Here is a 9616-nt window from a genome sequence, read left to right on the forward strand (position 1 = left end):
ATTTTTTTTTTTTTAATGTTTATTTATTTTTGAGACAGAGAGAGACAGAGCATGAACGGGGGAGGGTCAGAGAGAGAGGGAGACACAGAATCGGAAACAGGCTCCAGGCTCCGAGCTGTCAGCACAGAGCCCGATGCGGGGCTCAAACTCACGGACAGTGAGATCGTGACCTGAGCCGAAGTCGGATGCTTAACCAACTGAGCCACCCAGGCGCCCCGAGAATCTATTTTTTACATCTTCCACCTTTTAAGGTTTTTTGCTTTGTTTTTTATTTTTTATTTAAGAGAAGGGGAGAGGGGCAGAGAGAATCTTAAGCAGGGTCTCAGCATGGAGCCCAACATAGGGCTTGATCCCACAACCCTGGGATCATGACGTGTATTGAAATCAAGAGTCAGAGGCTCAACAGACTGAGCCACCCAGGCGCCCCATCTCCCACCTTTTAGAGGCTGCTGACAATCTTTGGCCAGTGGCCTCTTCCTTTATCTTCAAAGCCAGTAGAATAGCATCTTTAAATTGTGCTCTACTCTCATTGCAGCAAAGTTGCCTCCTTCTATGGAAGGATCTTTGTCAATAATTGGGCCCACCCTGATAATCCAGGATTATCTCTCTATCTCAAAATCCTTTACTTAATGACATCTGCAAAGACCCTTTTGCCGTATAAGGTAACATGCACAGGTTCAAGGGATTAGGATGGGGACATCTTTGGGGTCCATTATTCGGCTCAGCATTCTTGCATGTATTTGATTACACCATATGTGTTTGAGGGTTATAAAAAAAGTTGAATATTAGCAATTCTCTGTGTTTCAACCTGAAGGTTCTCAATATATAGAAATTACTATTAATACTAACAACAAAAGAGGAGATTATTTTACCATAAACTGCCAGCTCCAGGGCTGTCCCTGTTGTTTTCAGCAACTTGCAGTAGAGATCCTGGATCCTGGGTCACTGCCCTGGGAGCATAGGTATGTCCCTCTCCCCAAGGCCCTTGCCTCCCCCCTGTCTTGGTAGAGGCTAGCTAAAGGACTACAGGAAGATCCTCTTCCCATGGGGCAGGAGAATCCTTCTGCCCAGCTCCAAGACCCTCTACCCCACAGCACAAATATTCTATAGGAGAAATCAACTCTAAGGATCCTCCATGTTGGAAATGTGTGTGAGGCCGGTGCTGAGCCGCGCCATATTGGGACCTGAGGCCAAAGGGGGAAAACGATCAGTGGTACTGATCCTGTCTTAATTTAAAATTTTGATGTTTTCTTCACCGTGAATCTTGTTGCATTAATTTGGACTTAAAACAAAATATTGCATTAAAATATTAGTTATCTTGATTACTGACTCTTTTAGCACCCCCTTAAATTTCACACCCTAGATTTCACTCTCCTTACTTTCATTCCCACTCTGGTCTGCGGATCTATATTTGTAGCTGTTTTCTCTAATGCTAGTTTTGGATGAACACTCCTGGCAAAAGTTCAAGCCTTATCTGTAGAGAAAACCCACGACGGTTAGGATTTACCGAGATAACAGGAAAGGAAGGCCACCTCCCAACCTCTGAACTGCCCATTGTCCAAGCGACTCTCTTTCTGCCAATTGCCTTCTCCAAGCGCGAAAGAATAAACTAATTTCATACCTATTCAGTCCAATAAGGCTCATTGTCCTACCTCTACCTCCAGTGATAAGAGACAGGAACACTTCATTTTCCATTGCTAAGCAACAGCAAAAACAGAGCCTGGCATCTGTGCCGGGCCTGACCGGCTGATAGGGATCAGTGTCTAAAGTTCTTGTTTGCATTTTGAAGTCAACAATAATTGCAGTTCTCTATTAGTGTTCATTAAGTTGGTTTATGGCTGGACCAACTCCAATCTCCACTCGGCAGTTTGAATGTGTTGTCCTCCTAGGGAAAGAAATATTTGGCAATAAAAACCCTGTGCTGATTTCCTCAACTCATTTCCCCTCGATAGACTGGGAAGCTGTGGTCACCATCCGCAGTTCTCTAGCTCCGGAGAACAAGGCCTCTGTTGAAGGTTCTGGAAGAGTGCGTGGAGAGCAGGGCAGGGAGGATGGCTCTGCTTCCCCAAGCTGGCTTCCTTCCACTCCAAGCGAAAAGTAGGCCAGTGGAGCAGAAGACTATTATGTGAACCGAGCTGGGGTGGAAAGTACTTGCCCCATTTCCCCAACGCCAGCACTAAAGTTTGGAAAGAGCTCTCTCAGCTTCTTTCCATGGTCTCGTGCCAGGAACAGGCATGACCGGGGGACGTGATCGGCTCCTGCCTTCCCTGGCCTGGGAATGGGTCAAACGGTGGCCTCAGCGTAATGGTAGAAAGTTCCAGCCAGCTTGAAAGAGCCGCCCTTGGATGCCATTTCCCAGGTGTTGACTCACCCCGGGCGGCTGAAAGGCGGCCAGCCCAGCCAAGGAGCAGGTCTGCTGCCTTACATAACCTTCCCTTCATCCCCACTTGTCGGGAGCTAGGTCTGCTCTGAAAAGAAAATCAGAAAACAGCTTAAAGCAATTAATGAGGATGTTGTTCTCCTTTCTAGACTCCAGTCCAAGACACCCTTCCACTCTCGGCACTTTCCGAAGTGAGAGAGTGACTCCTGGTAGTCATCATCTTGTCTCTTCTGCGCCGGTGAGAATTTCTTAGGGCCAAGCTGGAGAACAGCTTCCTTGCGCCCCCTAGTGTACACAGGAGCCCGGCACCGTGCAAAGTTGGGTCTGGATGAGGCCAGACCAGGCAAGTGGGACTGTGCAAGTGTTTCCTGGTGACTGGGGATTGGGGTAGGAGGGTCCAACTCCATGAGGCCTGGGGCAGGTAAGAGGAAGCCACCTTTGCATTTTCGATTCAGTTCGTGACCCAGGAACTTGGGTCACTTTCTTCTGAATCTCCTCTCTTCCTCCGCCTGCCACAGAGCAAGAGGCTCTCTTTGCATCTCTATTACCGAGAGCAAGTGAGGACTAAGTAGTCAAAATACTCGAATCTCATTGAGAAGCCGCAGAATAGTCCTGTCTTAACGGTTAATATGTGCAGAAGCTTCACTGTGGTGAACTGAGAAACTCTGAAAGTCGCCGTCGTTTGATCTGCTGTTGTTGTGACCATGTGTGCACGCTTCTGTCGGGTTCCGCGGTCCCCCAGGGCGCTGATTCCCAAACAGCAGACTAGCTGTGGAAGGTAGAGAAGATCCGAACCCCAAGTTCCTTGTATCCTCGTAATTCCATGAATCATTCTCCGGAACGTCTGCAGAAGAGAGTTCAGGTAAATATGAGAAAGAAAATCTGTTCTGAGGATTAGCCAAGGCAGGATGGGCAATGGAGTACGACGTGGGTATCAAGAACCATAGAAATCTTTAAAAGAAGAATTGACAACCGTTATCTAGGATAAGTAGGAGGCTTACCTACCTTGAATCTTTCCAGATTGACTGTTTTGATCAAGAAGTTAAGAATAGGGATGGCAAATAGGTTTAATATTATGTACAGACATTAGTGATGTCTGCCATGAGCACAGGACAGAATACTGACGGTACACATGCGAACAAGACAAGAAGAAAAGGGAGCGTATAAGAATTAGAATAATATGAATTATAATCATAAAAAATTATTAAGAGAGCTAAACCACCTCATCTTTTGATGCTGTTTTTCTTTTTTCTTTCTTTTTTTTTTGTCATTCTTGCAATCATGAATTATGACGATGTGGTTTTTCCAACTTCCTGTTCTAGGGTGCGGGGAACTTATTGTTCCTGTCTTCTTCCTTAGTTTGTGTAGTGTCTCAGCTGACTTGAAGGCTGATGTGGAATAACAACAGGGTGGAGGTGAGAATTCATCTGATTCTCACCTGTCTTGAGATTATTATACAGTGATGGCTCAATCCCCAAGTACACTTGAATGTTGACTGTGTACCCAGTAGGCTGGTAAGTGCTACGGGTGTGCAGAGAAAGAGAGGGGAGAGGTACCAAAAACCCTAAGTTTATACTCTCCTTAGTTACTTGACCCATAAGAGGCAACTAGAGAACAGGGTCCTGGATGCATACCGTGGTCTCAGGAGAAACACAGAAAGCAGGAAGGGGAGAAGGTTAAGCAACCACATCATCTCCCTCTGACCCTGTAGACCCTCACGCAGCCTTGGATTGGAAGGCGGAGAGCTGCTCTGAGGGTCTGGCTCAACTCTGAAGCGGTGCCCTGTCCGGGGGCCCCTGCAGACTGCCACAGAGTACTGGGGAGTCCGAGTGCTCCCCTTCCAAAATGCACCTTGAACTTTCCACTTCTCTTCATCTCCACCACTCCCGTTTCAGTCCCGGCCATGGTCACCTATCCCTGGACAATGCACTGGCCTCCTAACAGTTCTCCCTGCATCTGTCCCTTGCCCCCCAACCCCTCAGTCCACCCCACGCCCTGGGGTTCACTCCCACCATCCCCTCCCCTTTGCTCTGACCCCATAGCTACATGGGCCTCCATGTGTCACCTTGAAGTAATACCTCTGCCCAGTGGCCCTTGTGTAGACCTTTCTGCCTGAATCCCTCGCCCTCCCTCTCCTTCTCTTCTTTACTTTGTTAACATCTCCCTCCCGCTGTGTCTCTTCACCTCCTTGGGGCTTGGTTAGGACCTTGTGCTTATAGGCTCACAGAGCACCTTACACTCTCCCTAGGGACACCGATCATAATTGTAACTAGTTATTTGTAAAATTATCTGCATCGTGTCCATTCCCAGCTAGACGATAAGCCCCATGAAAAGAGATCTGATGCTCTTATTTACTTCAGTGTCTCAAGTTCTTAGCATAGCCCCTAACACAGTTCTTGACAGGTAATAGGTGCTTAATATTTATTGAATAAATTAATAAATGGAAGGGGGAGAGAGAGAGAGAGATGTATGGATAGAGGGATGGGTGGATGGGACTTTCTGAGATTTCCAGTCGATTTCCACCCCTTGCCTATCACAGTGGAAGAGATAGGGCCTGTGGGTTTGGTATCATCACTAAAGGCTGGGCGGGGGTGGGGGGGGGGGAAGGAGGGTGTGTTGTATGGATAGACAGATCGTTCTAGATTGTAGCTTCATTTCCCACGCTCCTCAGCTTTGCCTTTCCAAGACTTCCAGGGTTGAGTGTGCAGAATCCCATCCCTCAAAATGTTATCTAAGGGAAGGAAAAATCCAAAAGAAAACTTTATAGATCAGAGGGAAGGAAATCAAACTTTGAGCACTTATTCACGTTGCGGGGAAGGTTATATGAAAATAAGTCCCTTCTGTGGCTGCTTTTGAGCCGTTCCAGCCTCCGCAGCAGTCTAATTGCCAAACAATGTGTTGCCTTGCCCTGGGACCTTCTGAAATCTAAGAAAGCAGACAAGTCTAGCGGTGTCACGACTTATTTTTTTAATAAGGCAGGCTCCACAGACCCAGTAATTGGCCACGTAAATGAATACCTCAGGTACGTAACATGAGGGAAAATGAAATATAATACTGTTTTCGGCTCCCTAGGATCTGTTCAGGCATCTGAGGCCTGTGCTGTCAACTCTTTTGGTGGCAGGAGAGCTGAGGAGTGGGGCATGGATGACTCAGCAGCAGGACGTATCCAGAGAGTGGGGTCTTCCAAGCACTAAACTTGGGGACGGGTTCGGAGACTCGGCCATGGTTTCCACACTCCCAGCCGAGAGCTGGGTCTCCTTGCCTGTCAAGGGAGCGCACGTTGCATTGGGTTTTTGTGGGCTTGTACCAGAGGTGTGGACCCCATTCTGCTATCGAGACCCATCCAGAGCTGGGCTGATGGACATGAAGGGCAGAAATCTCCGTGGATGGGAATCGGCAGCCACCACCTGCAGGGCTGCTGTGTAGACAAGGGAGCGCCTTTCGGGGATACCGCAGAGGGCAGCGTGGCTGGGTGAGGTGCTCACTCCATGCTCCCTCAGCACGCGGCAAGCACCACTCTGTGCACATCAGTCATAGGCGGGAAGCTCTGTGAGCAAAGGGACCAGGTCTGCCTCCTTAGAGCGCTGTGCCTCCCAGCGCCGTGCCTGGCCCCGCGACCCTGACGAATACATGCTTGCTGATGAAGAATAAATGCATGGATGGATGGATGGATGGATGGAGATATGGGCTGAATATCACTCAAAGCTTTCTGATCAATCGAACGGCCCAGCGATGGAATGGGCTGCTTTGAAAAGGACCATGGATGTAAATTCCAGTTGGAATGGGGCAGCACCAAGGCATCTGGTGGTGGGAGACAGATGTGGAATCCGTGTGCTTTGGGGGCAGACAAATCTGGTGTGAGTCCTGCCTCTGCTACTTATGGCTGTGAGACTTTAAGGCAATTTGCCTTCACGTCCACATCTGTAAAATGGGCGTAAGAATCCAGTTTGAGTTTCCTTAAAGAAGAGCCTGAGACAAAGACGTGAGGAAAGGTAGTTTATTTGGGAGGTCATCCAGGAAGCAGGAGGGACGCAGCCGTGAGTGGGGGCCAGAGAAGGAGGAAAAGCCCATCAAGGGGGCCTCTTAAGCCTTGCTAAACTAGTAGGACTCACTCCTATTGGCTGTCCTAAAGGGATTACGTGGAAAGTGTTTCTCTTAAAGGGTGAAAGTCCTGACATCTCCCCACCACCTCCCATCTCCATCCTTTGAGGCAAACTTCCCTGCATCTTCTTTTTTTTTTTTTTTTTGATTTTTTAATGTTTATTTTATTTTATTTTTGAGAGAGAGACAGAGTGTGAGTGGGGAGGGGCAAGGAGAGAGGGAGACACAGAATCGAAAGCAGGCTCCAGGCTCCGAGCCGTCAGCACAGAGCCCGACGCGGAGCTCGAACTCACGGACCGTGAGATCATGACCTGGGCAGAAATCAGACACTTAACCGACTGAGCCACCCAGACACCTCCAGGCTTCATCTTCTTGTGGGATAAGGCCTCTCCTTCCCTCCTTCCTCAAATAAGAGGCCAGTGGAGGTGGGGAGCTGTGCATCCCAGCCACGGCTGCAGACGGAGGTGGGTAGAGGGGATATGGCACAGAGCACTGTTCTGTGCCTGCCTCAAATCTTTCCATGGTGGGGCACCTGGGGGGCTCAGTCAGTAAAGCGTCCCACTTTGGCTCAGGTCATGGCCTCGCAGTTCGTGAGTTCCAGCCCCGAGTCAGGCTCTGTGCTGACAGCTCGGAGCCTGGAGCCTGCTTCAGATTCTATCTGCCTGTCTCTCTCTCTCTCTGCCCCTCCCCCAGTCATGCTCTGTCTCTCTCTCTCTCTCTCTCTCTCTCTCTCAAATAAATAAACATAAACAAATTAAAAAAAAAAAAACCTTTCCACGGTGATAGATAGAAACCTTTCCATGGGTGGAATGGGAGCTCTGTGAGGGAGGGACTTGTCAAGACTAGAGTGACTCAATAAGTATATTTTGTGGGCACCTGACTGTCTCAGTTGGTAGAGCATGCGACTTTTGATCTCAAGGATGTGAGTTCAAGCCTCATGTTGGGTGCAGAGTTTACTTCAAACAAAGTTTGAATTAATATATAAGGGTTACGTAAAGTAAAATTCTAAGGTGTAATACAGTATCTGAAAAGAAAGTGCTGCCTACGGCTATTAATTGTTATTAATTTCTTTTTATTAATAGATGATGCTACTTTTCAAGAGGAATAGGAATTGTTTGGGGTAACACTGTAGCATTTGGGCTTGCGTAGTTGCTTACAGGAACTCGTTTTGGAGACAAAACGAGTTCTGGCTTTGACCTACAGAATGCAAACTCTAGATGAGTTAGGACAGCCTTTCAGACATCTGGGCACATTGGAGTTTCTCGTCTGGATTTTAGTGAAGCCACTGCCTTTAAGACCCTCTGACATGCGGCCTACGAGTTTTCTGAGTTGAACTGACAGTTTCAAAGCAGGAACAATAGGATCATGTCAGGGAGAATTACCTGGAGACCCTGGACATCCTAAGATGGTCTTTTAACTGACTGATTTATGGAAAATAAAAGTGTCAAAAGTTGTGCGGACACACACTTTGCCATCGAGCTCAAACCCTACCCCATGGTGCAAAAGGAACACGTGGCCAAAAGGGTTAATCCACACTTCTGCACATTCAGGACCAGCACCAGCTCCGTCAACCATCACACGCCTCTCCCCACGGGAGAAATGGAGACAGTGACAAACAGGTGGGACAGCTTTTCCTGCAGGAGGGGGCCCAGCCCATGCTGTAGAACTGTTTTCTGAAGCCTTTGGTCTTCGGGTGCCTGGGTGGTGCCGTTGGTTACGCGTCCGACTCTTGAGCTCTGCTCAGGTCAAGATCTCGCGGTTTGTGAGTTTGAGCCCCACATCAGGCTCCCTGAGCTGATGGTCAGGAGCCTGCTTGGGATTCTCTCTCTCCTTCTCTCTGCCCCCCTCCCTCCCCCAACTTGTGTGCTCTCTCTCTCAAAAGTAAATAAATAAAACTTAAAAAAGAAATTTTTGGTCTTGACCTGGGTATGCTCACTAAAGGAAACCTCTTCTCCATTCTGAATAGATTTGGCCTCAGGGGAGAAGGCGGATGATGGGGGGAGAGTGGGGGAGGGAGAAGATGGTACAATGGAAAAAACAGAAAAGATGGTTTAGAAGGAATCCAATGGGATGGCCCCCGGGCACGTTGGCAAGTCTTCGGGTAGCACTAGAATTCTTAAGCAACAGATCCCTTCTTTCACAGACAGTGGCTTGGGTGGCAGCTGTCCCCCTAGCTACCCTATGGTTTCTACCATTGCCAAACTAGCTACTGAATGGTCACCTTGAAGACTAAAGATTCTCATTTTCTGGTGTTTGAGGTTCTCCTGGCCGGCAGAGATGGGTACCAAAAACCAGCTGTCTTTTCTTCTGCGGCACAGTGCACAGCAAAGACACTTGGCTTACGCCCGCGAGATACAAAAGAAGTGTTCTTGAAATACGTTGCCGCCCTGTCGATACTAATGCATTCAGGAAGCTGAAGGTGATTCCCAGGACACTGTGTCAGGCCTGGCATTCAAATATTTAGTGGCCGAGTAATTACTGTAATAATTAATTTCCATTGCTTAATCCAGCAATCAGGCATGTCGCTTTACACACGGGAAAATGTTGGTCCCCGTAGGGATGTGTGTGTGCATGCGTGTGTGTGTGTGCGTGTTTGCGTGTTGGGTAAAATACAGAACAGCAGTGGCTATTTAGTTAAGATTTGGAGATCAGTCTGTGGAATAAATGAGATGCTTCTCGTTTGGTTTTTAGTTACAGGTTTGAGAGAAAAGCCAAAAGGTGAATCAAGGGCAAGAAAACTTAAATGCCCCAAACTTCAATCGCCATCCTTGTGAGACCTTCTCCAAGTCGGATCAAATGTTACCATTTGCAGCTTTGGAGATTTCACCTTGAAAGTGGATAATATTACCCAGGTCCTGCCCTATGCTTTCCAGAGCTGTGCTGCTTAGCAGGGACGCCCTGCAAGCCACATAGGTAATCTTAAGTTTTCCAGTAGCCACATTTTAAAAAAAGTAGAAAGAGATAATGAAATTATTTTTAATCATGTGACTTCATGGAATAGATCTGAAATACTACCATTGGAAAATATAAGACAGTAATGGGGTATCTTCCGTTCTCTTTCGTACAAAGACTTTGAATCTGATGTATCTTTCACACTCCCAAGATATCTCAGTTCAGTTAAAAATTTATTTCCTC

General features: G+C 47.7%; 1 non-coding gene across 1 annotated transcript; it reads left to right on the forward strand.

Moving 5' to 3' along the window:
- Window positions 1-7355: 7355 nt before the first annotated feature.
- TRNAK-UUU (transfer RNA lysine (anticodon UUU)) lies at window positions 7356-7428 on the forward strand. The gene has a single exon. It is a non-coding gene; the product is annotated as a tRNA-Lys (tRNA).
- Window positions 7429-9616: the final 2188 nt, after the last annotated feature.

This window comes from Lynx rufus, unplaced genomic scaffold, assembly GCF_022079265.1.
Source record: "Lynx rufus isolate CCGP_SWC_20201006 ecotype Redwood Valley unplaced genomic scaffold, mLynRuf1.p SCAF_17, whole genome shotgun sequence".
Classification (NCBI taxonomy): domain Eukaryota; kingdom Metazoa; phylum Chordata; class Mammalia; order Carnivora; family Felidae; genus Lynx; species Lynx rufus.